The sequence below is a fragment of the Mustela nivalis genome (assembly GCF_964662115.1).
Source record: "Mustela nivalis genome assembly, chromosome: 1".
Taxonomy (NCBI): domain Eukaryota; kingdom Metazoa; phylum Chordata; class Mammalia; order Carnivora; family Mustelidae; genus Mustela; species Mustela nivalis.
In genome coordinates, this window is record NC_139020.1 from 61,646,971 (window position 1) to 61,659,171 (window position 12,201).

Below are 12,201 nucleotides of genomic sequence, written 5' to 3' on the forward strand. Positions count from 1 at the left end.
CTCTGTCCACACTAGTTGTGAAAGAGCGCAGGGCACACATCCTAGGAGGTAAGAGTGTGTTTCCAAACCCTCCCTATTAGTCACACACACACATGCAATGCAATTACACATACACAGAAGTCAGTCTGGAGATAATAACAGAATACAATGTTATAACTGTAATAACTCCAAAGCCTCCTCTCTTCTCCCTGGCCCCCATTAAACTGTGATTGTTGAATTACAGGGTAAAGGCAATTTAAGAATTTCTTTATGTAATGGGAGTATCATCATCCAAAGGTTATGGCCCTTTATAAACACAGTTGTTCTAGATCTTTGTTTCTTTTAAATCTCTGCCTTACAGTTTCAAAACTTGCTTTAAAAATCTTTCTTTGCCTTTCTCTTTCCCTGCCAATTTTCCCATTCCTGGCAGTATCATTTCTTCTTGTCCACTATTATTGTTTTATCAATCTTTATCCACCTTTGGATGTGTCTTGCCTCCTGTATATGTCTATGCCTCTACACATGCAGAAACAGAATCAGAAGATGTAATCAAAGTAGGGGTGTTATGACGTTGGGCAGGGACGTTATAATGTCAAAGCCACTTGGTCAGTATATCACCAAACAATTAACTTATTTAGCCTATTATATCAATTTCCCATGGTTCCTGTAGTAAGTTATGACAAATTCAGTAGCTTAAAACAACAATTTTTTTTCTCACAGTTCTGAAGGCCGAATGTCCAAAATCCAGGTGTCAGCAAAGCTGCAAAGGCCCCAGGAGAATCCTTTCCAGCTTCTTCCAACTTCTGGTGATTGCAGGCAATTGTTGGTATTCTTTGGTTTTACAGAGAATTAGGTTTTACTCTAATCTCTGCTCTCTTTTTTGCATAGCCTCCATCCCTTTGTCTCTTGCTGTCTTCTCTTCAGTCTTTTACAGACACATTCCTCATTAGACTCAGCCTCTTCCCTAATCTAAAATAACCTCATTTGGAGATCCTTGTCTTACTTATATCTACAAAGTTCCTTATTCTAAATAAGGTTACATTTTGAGGATTTTAGACATTATCTTTGAACAGGCTACTGAACTCAGTATAGTTGTTTATAGATATTCAATATAATTAATTAAAATATACTAAAGGTATTTCTTTTTTTTTTTAACAAATAATACACATTTTATTTGAAAATAATATATATTTCTAAGACTAACCACAAGTATACAAATTTGGCTAATAACACGGGAATCAAGAAACTATGGGCACTAATTACTTTTCTCATCCTTCCAATGATGTAAATATACATCCTCTAAGAAATAGTCCTTTTCTCAAGAAACAAGAAAGGTCTCAAATACACAACTTAACCCTACACTTAAAGGAACTACAGAAAGATGAACAAATAAAGCCTATACCCAGCAGGAGAAGAGAAATAATAAAGATTAGAGCAGAAATCAATGAACCAGAAACTAAAAGAACAGTAGAACAGATCAACAAGAGTAGGAGCCAGTTCTTTGAAAGAATTAATAAGATTGATAAACCCCTAGCCAGACTTATCAAAAAGAAAAGAAAAAGGACCCACATTAAGCAAATCATCAGTGAAAGAGGAAGGATCACAACCCACACCAAAGAAATACAAACAATTATAAGAACATATTATGAACAACTATATGCCAGCAAATAAGACAATCTGGAAGAAATGGATGCATTCCTAGAGACATATAAACTAACAAAACTGAACCAGGAAGAAATAGAAAACCTGAACAGACCCATAACCAGGAAGGAGATTAAAGCAGTCATCAAAAATCTCCCAACCAACAAGAGCCCAGGGCCAGAGAGCTTCCCAGGGGAATTCTACCAAACATTTTTTTTTTTCTGTCCTACATTTATGTTTATTAAAAACTGACATAAACAAACAAAACCTGTACAAAAAATATCCCCAATCATGTTTCACTTTGAAATAGTAATCTTAAGAGACATTATCGCCTAGGACCCCCTCTTCCTCTACCCCGACCACATCCTCTTCCTCTTCCTCGGTCTCGGCCTCTTCCTGCAACAGCTTCTCTTTTCTTAGATTTCACCTTTGGTTCTACATCCACAAGTAGTGTATCCAGAGGTAAGCTGTCTGGTAGGATAAAATATCGAATGTTATTTCCTCGAATACTCAGTGTTTCCAGCTGTACTGGTTCTCTATTCTTCAAAGTCATTTTCACAGCTTTAAGATGGGTATTCATGCTGACATCTACACCTGTGATTGTTCCATGGACCTGTGTTCCATTCTTTAATTCGATGGTTACAGTTTCGTGACTCAATTTCATCAAAAATCTTACGAGCTTCATCCTAGCGGCGCCGTCGCTGTTTCGGTGGGATCGTGCACAAAACCCGACTACCCAGGTCCGAAAGACTAGGAGTATCTTCTACCAAACATTTAAAGAAGAATTAATACCTATTCTCCTGAAACTGTTCCAAAAAATAGAAATGGAAGGAAAACTTCCAAACTCATTTTACGAGGCCAGCATTACCTTGATCCCAGAATCAAAGACCCTGTCAAAAAGGAGAATAATAGGCCAAAATCCCTGATGAAGATGGATGCAAAAATTCTCACCAAAATACTAGCCAATTGGATCCAGCAGTACATTAAAAAGATTATTCACTATGACCAAGTGGGATTTATTCCTAGGCTGCAAGTTTGGTTCAACATCTGCAAATCAATCAATGTGATACAATACATTAATAATGAAAGAACAAGAACTATATGATACTCTCAATAGATGCAGAAAAAATAACAGTTGGCAAAGTATAGGATCCTTTCTTGATCAGAACTCTTCACAATGTAGGGATAGAGAGTATATACCTTAATATCATAAAAGTCATCTATGAAAAACCCACAGAGAGTATCATTCTCAATGGAGAAAAACTGAGAGCTTTTCCCCTAAGGTCAGGAGCATGGTAGGGATGTCCATTATTACCACTGCTCTTCAACATAGTACTAGAAGTCCTAGACTCAACAATCAGACAACAAAAAGAAATAAAAGTCATCCGAATCAACAAAAAAGAAGTCAAACTCTCACTCTTTGCAGATGATATGATACTTTATGTGGGAAACCCAAAAGACTCCATTCTAAAACTGCTAGAACTCATACAGGAATTCAGTAAAGTGTCAGGATATAAAATCAATGCAAAGAAATTAGTTTCATTTCTATACATCAACAACAAGACAGAAGAAAGAGAAATTAAGGAGTTGATCCCATTTACAATCGCACCCAAAACCATAAGAAACCTAGAAATAAACCTGATCAAAGAGGCAAAGAACCTGTACTCAGAAAACTATAGAATACTCATGAAAGAAATTGAGGAAGACACAAAGAAATGGTAAAATGTTCCATGCTCATGGATTGGAAGAACAAATATTGTGAAAATGTCTATGCTACCTAAAGCAATCTACACATTTAATGCAATCTCTCTCAAAATACCATCAACTTTTTTCAAAGAAATGGAACAAATAATCCTAAAATTTGTATCAACTAGAAAAGACCCTGAGTAGCCAGAGGAATGTTGAAAAAGAAAACCAAAGCTGGTGGCATCACAATTATGGACTTTAAGCTCTATTACAAAGCTGTCATCATCAAGACAGTATGGTGCTGGCAACAAAAACAGACACAGAAATGAATGGGACAGAATAGAGAGCTCAGAAATAGACCCTCAATTCTATGGTCAAGTAATCTTCAACAAAGCAGGAAAGAACATCCAATGGAAAAAAGACAGTCTCTTCAACAAATGGTGTTGGGAAAATTGGACTGCCACATGCAGAAGAATGAAACTGGACCATTTCCTTACACCACACACAAAAACAGACTCAAAATGGATGAAAGACCTCAATGTGAGATAGAAGTACATCAAAATCCTTGAGGAGAACACAGGCAGCAACCTCTTCAACCTCAGCCACAGCAACTTCTTCCTAGAAACATTGCCAAAGGCAGGGGAAGCAAGGCCAAAAATGAATTATTGGGACTTAATCAAGATCAAAAGCTTTTGCACAGCAAAAGAAACAGTCAACAAAACCAAAAGAAAACTGACAGAATGGGAGAAGATATTTGCACGTGACATATCAGATAAAGGGCTAGTATCCAAGGTCTATAAAGAACTTACCAGACTCAACACCCAAAGAACAAAGCATCCAATCAAGAAATGGTCAGAGGACATGAACAGACATTTCTGCAAGAAGACATCCAAATGGCCAACAGACACATGAAAAAGTGCTCAACATCACTTGGCATCAGGGAAATACAAATCAAAACCTCAATGAGATACCACCTCACACCAGTCAGAATGGCTAAAATTAACAAGTCAGGAAACGACATGTGTTGGCAAGGATACAGAGAAAGGGAAACCTTCCTATACTGTTGGTGGAAATGCAAGCTGGTTCAGCCACTCTGGGAAAACAGTATGGAAGCTCCTCAAAAAGTTGAAAACAGATCTACCCTATGACCTAGCAATCACACTACTGGGTATTTACCCCAAAGATATAAATGTAGTGATCCGAAGGGGCATGTGCACCCGAATGTTTATAGCAGCAATGTCCACAATAGCCAAACTATGGAAAGAGCACAGGCATCCATCAACAGATGAATGGATAAAGAAGATATATATATGATGGAACAATATGCAGCCATCAAAAAATTGAAATCTTGCAAAAATGTGGATGGTACTAGCAGGTATTATGCTAAGTGAAATAAGTCAATCAGAGAAAGACAATTACCCATTGATTTCACGGATATAGAGAATTTGATAAACAAGACAGAGGATCATAGAGGAAGGGAGGGAAAAATGAAACAAGATGAAACCAGAGAGGTGTTGAAAATAGAACTGCCCTATGACCCAGCAATTGCACTATTGGGTATTTACCCTAAAGATACAAATGTAGTGATCCAAAGGGGCACATGCACCCGAATGTTTATAGCAGCAATGTCCACAATAGCCAAACTATGGAAAGAACCTAGATGTCCATCCACAGATGAATGGATCAAGAAGATGTGGTATATATACACAATGGAATACTATGCAGCCATCAAAAGAAATGAAATCTTGCCATTTGCGACAACATGGATGGAACTAGAGCGTATCATGCTTAGCGAAATAAGTCAAGCAGAGAAAGACAACTATCATATGATCTCCCTGATATGAGGAAGTGGTGATGCAACATGGAGGCTTAAGTGGGTAGGAGAAGAATAAATGAAAGAAGATGGGATTGGGAGGGAGACAAACCATAAGTGACTCTTAATCTCACAAAACAAACTGAGGGTTGCTGGGGGGAGGGGGTTTGGGAGAAGGGGGTGGGATTATGGACATTGGGGAGGGTATGTGCTTTGGTGAGTGCTGTGAAGTGTGTAAACCTGGTGATTCACAGACCTGTACCCCTGGGGATAAAAATATATGTTTATTAAAAAAAAAAAAAAAAAAAAAAGAAAGGACCAATACCCAACTTTTGTAGCAACATGGACGGGACTGGAAGAGATTATTATGCTGAGTGAAATAAGTCAAGCAGAGAGAGTCAATTATCATATGGTTTCACTTATTTGTGGAGCATAACAAATAGCATGGAGGACATGGGGAGTTAGAGAGGAGAAGGGAGTTGGGGGAAATTGGAAGGGGAGGTGAACCATGAGAGACTATGGACTCTGAAAAACAATCTGAGGGTTTTGAAGGGGTGGGGGGTGGGAGGTTGGGGTACTAGGTGGTGGGTATTATAAAGGGCACGAATTGCATGGAGCACTGGGTGTGGTGAAAAATAATGAATACTGTTATGCTGAAAATAAAAAATAAATTTAAAAAAAAAAAAAAAAAAGATGAAACCAGAGAGGGAGACAAACCATAAGAGACTCTTAATCTCGGGAAACAAACTGAGGGTGGCTGGAGGGGAGGGAGCAGGGTGAGACGGATGGGGCGGCTGGGTGATGGACACTGGGGAGGGTATGTGCTATGGTGAGTGCTGTGAATTGTGTAAGACTAATGAATCACAGACCTGTAGCCCTGAAACAAGTAATACATTATATGTTAATAAAAAAAAAAAAAGGGAATAGTTGGTCCTTGGGGTGCCTGGGTGGCACAGTCATTTAAAGGCATCCAGGTCTCGGTTTTGGTTCAGGTTGTGATCTCAGGGTCATGACCACAGGACCACTGAGCCCCTCCCTTGGACTCTGCATTTAGCTTAAGACTCTCCCTTGGTTCCTCCCCCATCCTGCTCTCTCTCTTTCTCTCTCTCTCTTTCTTTTTTAAGTAAATAAATCTTTTTTAAAAAGAATAAATGGTCAGTCCTCTATACTAAATATATATATGACGAGTTCTTTTTTTTTTTTTTAAGATTTTATTTATTTATTGAGAGAAAGAGCACAAGCAGGGTGAGAGACAAAGGAGAAACAGACTCTCAGCTGAGCAGAGATCCCAGTGTGGGGCTGGATCCCAGGACTCCAGGATCATGACCAGAATTGAAGGCAGATGCTTAACCGACTAAGCCACCCAGGTACCCTTTATATGGCAAGTTTTAAACTGAATTTTTTATAGCTGCCCCAGCTAATCAATTAATTTTGGAATTACTGATTAATCTTCAGAAGAATGTGATACAGGACAGAAAAATCTTGAATACTTATAAAATATTCTATATTCTACAAAGGAGACCATTGTGTTTTATGTAGAGACGATCTCTCTCATATTAACGTAGATAATGATGCCCTTATAAAGTATAAAGTATACCCACAAGAGTGGGGAGGGCACATTTGTGTCCACGGGCAATAGATATAAACAGATCCTCTCTGTCCTTTTCAGTGAAATACCCCCACAGGATTCAACATAGAACTGAGAAATACATTCATAGGACAACAGCTTAGGAAAATAAAGCCTGACCATCCTAATAAAGGAATAGACATATAGAGAAGCAGTGTTTTCACATATGAAAAACCTGGGGGCTCTTGTCAGAATGTGGATTTCCAATCAGTGGTAGGACCTGGGGGTCTGTATTTCTAACAAGTTCTGATAATGAGCAAGGACCACACTTTGAGTCCCAAGGTTATGGAGGATCAAGTTATTCTAACAGAGCTGGCAAATTATTATTTCACATAGGCTAAAGATTGTAAGGCTTTAAGTCATTCAGTAGACATTCACTGGGCTCCTATTCTGTAGCAATTGTTTTTGGTAAATACAAAGATAAATGAAATATAATCCATATCCTCAAGAGTTTCTCTTTCAGCCAGTTGTGGATTTGTTTTTTTCAAATATAATATTTGGCATCTACCTTCACTTTCAAACAATACAAGGGAAATAACAGAAATAAAGTATTTTATAAATAGACAAAAAAAGTTAACCTACATTTACTAATTTCATAAAAATTGATACAATTGGTCTCTATTCTAAAAGATACAGCCCCACACCAGTGAGATTGCTAAAGATGATTTTCAGGGAGATAGTGTAACAGCTCTTGCTCAAATTTTGGGAGAAACAAAAATCAGAACTGTGACATGGGTTTCAGGCAGGAAGCAGATGCAGCAATGAGCAGGAATGACTCACAAAGAGAGAATAAAACATCCACAGAAGAAAGTATTTCATTTTTAGAAAAATCAATAGGTTCTTGCTTTTTATTTAATTTAATTCTATGCCTTGCTAAAGAGATATGCTAGAGAGTAATGTCCCTGGCTTCTGAAGACTAAACTTATGCAATTGCGTCTTTTTTCATGTTGGTTTGGGTTAAAATTCGAGATTTCATAGGCAGGTAGCAGCTAAGGCAATTTGTTGAGTCATTTGAATGAGAATCCACTAAAGACTATTCTGATCTTAACAGTCATTTAGACGTTTGCACTGTTAACTGAAAATATATCATCATGATCATTACGTGTGTGTGTATGTGTGTGTATAATATACATTTTCAGGAGGGTCTTCAAGGTCCTGGGAAACTTGACCTGAGGAATCTGCTCATACTCCTGCTGTGGAAGGCAGTAGTGACTTGCCAATATTCTTGTGGGCTGAAGACTCAAAGGAAGTTGTAGTAACTTTAGTTTCACCATTACAAACATGGCCAGATATTAGGGCCCAATTTTCAAAGGATAACTGTTCACATTTAAACTTACTTTGATCAGAAGCATTCAAGACTACAAAAATATTTAGTTCTGATATTAAACACGATTCTTCTCCGATCGGTGGACTGAGAATTCTGAGGCCAACCTGGAGTCCTTCATCATGTATCAAAGAAGATGGCAAATGGCTATTTTAAATGCCCTAAGCAAATCTCGTAGCATAAGGTAAAGATAGAGTCTATCTTCAAAAAGCTTAACTCTCTCTTCACCCTCAGAGCAGACATGAAGGATGAAATATATGGCTTTGCCATTTTCATTGATCAAATAAGCTAGCTAATTGCCAAATGTATGCTGCAGGATTTTAGGTACAGCTGTATTGCGGAAGTCATTCACTGTCAACTTATGCACCTTTATAATTCTCCCTAAAGGTCAATCCAGACCAATTTATTACAGAACGTATGAGACATATTTTTAGACCTATAATGCTTCTCACGGTTCCTATATTTGGAAGAACAGGGAAGATGTAGCAAGAGACAACACTGTTTCCTGTTCTCTCAGCAGGTGTGCATTGTATAGAGTATAGAGAGAAGAGCATTGTGCCTGCAGACAGAGCTTTCTTTGGCGTACAGTATCTTGCCTGTGTTCTTATGGAATATATGTTCCACTTTTCACAAATAAGCAAAGAGGCACAATAAAAGAGAGATGGTTTTATCGGCCCAAAACATTCCCAATATTTCTTCAAGTTTCTACATGTTACAAATACATGGGATTAAAGACATAGCGAGGATAGACACAAAGGATCTCCAAATACTAGGTTGGACTTTTCAGGATGAGGAACGATCTTTGAATTAAAGTCTTTGAAAAGTATGATGGAAAGGGTCTGTGTAGTTCTCACTCCAAACCACACTTGGTAAATTAAGATGTTTTCTTTAGGTTTTTAGAGGTTGATTCATTTCTCCTGTAGACATGGACACTGAAAAAAACTTGAGGAAAAGCCAAGTGCAATCACTTGAATATACCACCAGGTGACAGTGTTTCTAAAATTAATCTGATTCAAAAGCAGCAGGACCTGTTTTTATAGACCGGACCACATTTTAACAGAAAGGTGAGTGAAAAAATCACATGATTGTTTTTAAATAGTAAGTGAAACCACCAACTGAATTTCTTTTCCTAATTACAATTATTTAAATGTGATGAGATCACACACCCAAGAGACAGTGATGGAAGGTTACCCTAGTGCTAAATAGGCCAGAATGACTGGATCATCTTAGAAAACTGGTAAGCACTTTGAAAAGCTAATTTTCAGCAATTCCTCTGAAAATCAGATCAGCTAAATTGAACTAAAGAAGGTATGAGATGTAATTCATATTTTTTTACACGATGGCAACAAGACACAAAAACACTGAGACTTTAAGGCAATAGACAGCAACAGATTTATAGCAAAATAACATTCATGTAATTTTGTCCAAAAGGTAGGTCTTACGTGCTTATATTAAGTAATGTAGATAAAATGAGTATTTGGGATTCATTTGCTGAAATGTTCACAGTTTTAAGGAAGTGAAACTATAGAGGGGGAATATTTCAGCTAATCCAAATAAAATGGGAAATTCAGGTACCTGGACAGCATAGGAAGAAGAGGGAGAAGGGAAAAATGATCAGTAGTTTTCTCTGTAGGCTTGGAGTTTGAAAACTAAAAGGGATTTACCTTGGTGTGAATGAAATAGTTACAAAAATAAAACCCAGTGGAGCCAGATCAGTCAGGAAGCTACTTTAGTAATTAGGAGCATGCCATTGCCCAAGAGGTTAGAATTGGTGGCTTAAGTTCCATTCGTTTCTATTAAAATCTCTCAAATATACTCACTGCCAAGGTGACTGAAATTCTATTTATAGTTTATTTGAAATCAAATATATTTTATATTAAAATTTATTTACAATAAGTATCTAGACTCCCTCATTATAAACAGAATTCTCCCTGTTACATACCATTCAACTATTGCCTACAGTTTCTACTTCTGGGAAGGTAGAAGATAAGTGAACAGAAGGGATTCGAAGAAGGGTGAGTAGAAATGGAGGGAGGGATGCTTCAGGGTGTTGTACATTAGTACCGAAGGACAAAAAATAATTCTCGCTGGAAAAAGAAGTAGCTCACTCTCAGCCTTCTATTTCACCTTCTCCTCTTCTCTTCCTCTGTTTCCCCCATTCTCATTACTACTTCCATACCTTCCTATTCTCACTAATAACTTCCCCAGATCCCAAGTTAAATTACAGAACAAGACAGGGAAAGGAGTGACTACTAAATGTTGCTTATCAGCTTAGTCATTCTCTTTAGAACATGTATTAGTTCTCCTCACCAAAGCGAATAATGGGGGAAAAAAAGGTAAAAAAAAATATTTTTTCATTTCTTCTTATATAAGTTTTATCATTTATTTTTTCCAAAAATAATGCATTTTATCTAAGTTTTCTTGTGTTGGCTTAAAGATGTTTATTTATTGCTCTTATGATACAAAAATTTCTAGTATATCTTAATGATGTCACCTTTTATACGTATCAATGATTTTTCTGCCTTTTCTTTTCTTACTTGATCAAGCATTGCATAGACTTTTTTATTTTCACTTTTCAAAATAGTGAGTTTTGAATTTATTCACCTTTTCTGTTATCCCCTTTGAATATTTTTGCTTCCCCATCTTATAAATAGGCATCCCTTATTTTCTCCTACCTTGCTTTATTGGCACCTCACAGACTGCATTTTGTAGAAATTGAGTATTTGTGGTAACCCTGCAGTGAGCAAGTCTACTGGTGTGCTTGCTCCCTTCTAACAACATTTGCTCACTTTGTGCCTCTGTGTCACATCTTGGTAATTCTAACAGTATTTCAAACTTCTCATTATTATTATATTTGTTATTGAGACATATGGTTGGTGATTTCTGATCTTTGATGTTACTATCCTAATTGTTTTGTATGCCACAGCCAGGCCGTATAAGATGATAAATGTAATCCATAAATGTGTGTTTTCTGACTGCTCCTGCAACCAGGTGTTCTCCATCTCTCTCCTCACCCCCAGTGGTGCTCTATTCCCTGAGACAGAACAATATTGAAATTTAGCCAATTAATAACCCTACAATAACCTCTAAATGTTCAAGTGAAAGGAAGAGTCACACATCTCTACTTTAAGTCAAAAGCTAGAAATGATTAAATTTGGGGAGAAAGATGCTTCAAAAGCTGAGATAGCTCAAAAGCTAGGGCTCTTGCACCAAACAGTTAGCCAAGCTGTGAATGCCAGAGAAAAAGTGCTTGAAGGAAATTAAAAGTGCTACTCCAGTAAACACACAGATGATAAAAAAATTGAAATAGCCATATTGCTGATGAGAAGAAAGTTTCAGTGTTCTGGACAGAGATCAAATCAACCACGACATTCTCTTAAGACAAAGCCTCATCTAGAACAATGTCCTAACTCTCTTCAGTTCTGTGAAGGTAAGAAGTAAGGGAACTGCAGAAGGAAAGTTGGAAGCTAGCAGAGGTTGGTTCATGAAGTTTAAGGAAAGAAGCCATCTCCATAACATGAAAGTGCAAGAGGAAACAGCAGGTGCTGATGGAGAAGCTACAGCAAGTTCTCCAGAAAATCTAGCTCACATCATTTATAAACATGGCCACATCAAACAGGTGATTTCCAGTGTAGATGAAACAGCCTCCTATTGGAAGAAGATGCCATCTAGGACTTTGATAGAGGATAAGTCAACACCTGGCTTCAAAGTTTCCAAGAACAGGCTGACTCTCTTATTACAGACTAAGGCAGCTGTTGACATAAGGCTGAAGCCAATGTTTGTGTACCATTCCGAAAATCACAGGGGGGTTAAGAATTATGTTGAATCTACTTTGCCTGTGCTCTATAAATGTAAGAACAAAGCCTGGATGACAGCACATCTGTTTACAACATGGTTTACTGAATATTTTAAGCCTGCCCACTATTGAGACCCAGTACTCAGAAAAAAGAAAAGATTTTTAAAATATTACTGCTCATTGATAATGCAATTGGTCATCCAGGAGCTCTGATAGCGATGCACAATGAGATCAATGGTGTTTTCATCCCTGCTAACACAATATCCATTCTGCAGCCCATAGAGTGAGGAGTAATTTCAACTTTTAAGTCTCATTATTTAAGAAATACATTTTGT

At 37.4% G+C, this 12,201-nt stretch overlaps 1 protein-coding gene and 1 pseudogene across 4 annotated transcripts in view; both read right to left on the reverse strand.

Annotated features, from left to right (window-relative positions):
* The window catches only part of LSAMP (limbic system associated membrane protein), a 652,933-nt gene that overhangs the window by 346,915 nt on the left and 293,817 nt on the right, over positions 1-12,201 (reverse strand). The gene's annotated exons all lie outside the window — the stretch shown is intronic.
* On the reverse strand, positions 1,831-2,375 carry LOC309859006 (small nuclear ribonucleoprotein Sm D1 pseudogene; annotated as a pseudogene). The gene has a single exon. The product of its transcript is annotated as a small nuclear ribonucleoprotein Sm D1 pseudogene (transcript).